The following is a 2,500-nucleotide window of genomic DNA, read 5'->3' as shown; positions in this document are numbered from 1 at the left end:
AGAGAGAGAGAGAGAGAGAGATAGAAAGAGAGATAGAAAGAGAGAGAGAGAGAGAGATAGAGAGAGAGAAAGATGGGTGCGTGCATGTGTGTGTGTGTGTGTGTGTGTACAGATAGATAGAGAAAGAGTGATATAGAGAAAGAGACTAGCAGAAAGGCGTGCAAACAGACAGTCAGAAAGTAAGACAGAACTTCAATGGTATATCACAGCGCCCTTAGTACGGGAGGTTCCTATGGCAACTGTTCGAAACTTTAGTAGACAAATTATAATTAACTTGGAACTGAATATGAATCAACTGAATATGGAGTTAACATTTCTGGTGTGAAACTTTTAATTGAATTTATTGTTGGTCGAACATAAGCGTAATCAAATAAATGAACACAAAACGAGGAAAATCGAATTTGTATGATTCAGTGAGCTATACATTTATATTATCAGGTATAATGATATGAATTAGTTACCATATTGATATTTATAACAGATGAAAAATATAATATTGACAAAAAACAAAGAATACTAATAAGAAAAGTGATAAATATTTATAAGAGTAATTAAAGGTAATGATAACAGTAATAGTCATCATAGCATTAATACATAATATGAGGAATATTCATGATACACCAGTAATAATAAAAACACCAACACCAGCAACACTAACAATAACGATAATAAGACACTTAAATACATAAGGTACTTTTTCAGAGTAACATATTCTCAAATCCTATTTGTCTCATTCAAAATAAAAGGCAGTAATATCCAGAAGCGGAAAACAATTTGGCACCGACTGGAATATTAAATTAATTACATGCCACCAAATCATTTTATCACCCCTAATAGCATTTCCTCCTCATAATGAACGACACAAATAGACCTGATCATCATTTGCCAGCTCTATAGTAGGATCATTGATAAAACAATGGCTCGGTACGAATACATTGCTCAAATATTTTATGATTAAACTTTTACCTTCCTGCGTCAGAACTGCTTTGTTGAAAAAAATAAAAATGAATTTGTTGTCAGAGTGGGTGGAAATTAATATAATAATTAAGATCAATCAATCATAGCGGAATATGAAAATATGAAAATATGAAAATGCACAAATGATGATATTGAATATTTCAACTACAGAAAGAAGTTTAAAATTAAACTGAAGTAATTATTACTGCATTGTATTGAGAAGAAAATTACTAAAATTGATAGCATGACGACAACAACAACAACAAAAACAAGAGTAGTGATGTTAATGATAAGTAGGAAGTTAACTATAGCAGTACTGATAATAATGATAACAGTGAAAATATTAATAATTCCGATGATAATAGTGATAATAATAATGAAAGTGATGATAATCATGCTACTACTACTACTACTAACAATAATAACAAAAATAGTAATAATAACGATAAAAATATGACAATAATAAGAATAATAATAGAAATAGTTTTAATAATAATATTGATAATAATAATGATAATAATAATACAAATGATAGTAATATTAATAATAATGATAATAATAATAATAATAATAGTAATAATGATGATAATGAGGATGATAATAATAATAACAATATTAATGATGATAATAATAATAATAATAATAATAATAATAATAATAATAATAATGATAATAATAATAATAATGATAATGATAATAATAATAATGACAACAACAACAACAATGATAATAATAAGAATACCAATTACAAATATTATCATAATGATAATAGAAAAAAATAATCATAATAATACTAATAATGATTATGATAACAATGATGATAATAATGACTATGATAATAACAATGATAGTAATTATAATGATATTGATAACAATGATAATAATAATAATAATAATAATAATAATAATAATAACAATAATAATGATAATAATAATAATAATAATAATAATAATAATAATAATAATAATAATAATAATAATAATGATGATAATAATGATAATGATAACGAAAATTAATAATAATGATAATAATGATGATAATAAGTCAATGCTAATACTAATATTAATACTACTAATAATATAGGAATGGTAATAAAATCATCAACACCAACAACGGTCATACTACTACTATTAAATAATGATAATGATGATGATGATGAAAATGATGAAAATAGTAATGAGAAGGATAATAATAATGCGGATAATAATGGTAATAATGGTATTGATAACAATGTTAAAAAACAAAGATATTAATAAAGATGATAATAAAAATAGGTAATGATAATATTTATAATGATAATGAAAATAATAGCAGTAGTAGAAGTAGTGATGAAAATAATGATGGTGATTATGATAATTATGGTAATAAGATAATAATAATGATAGTAACATTAATAATAATGATAATGATAACATGGAGGATAATATAATTATGATGATCAGTATTATCACTATTATTATTGCTATCAATACTATTCTTTTATTATTAATATTATCATTATTATTATTATTACTTTTATTATTATTATTACCATTATTATTA

The sequence above is a fragment of the Penaeus chinensis genome, chromosome 7, assembly GCF_019202785.1.
Source record: "Penaeus chinensis breed Huanghai No. 1 chromosome 7, ASM1920278v2, whole genome shotgun sequence".
NCBI classification, from domain to species: domain Eukaryota; kingdom Metazoa; phylum Arthropoda; class Malacostraca; order Decapoda; family Penaeidae; genus Penaeus; species Penaeus chinensis.
The sequence above is the reverse complement of the archived record's forward strand: the minus strand, read 5'-3'. Positions refer to the sequence as shown.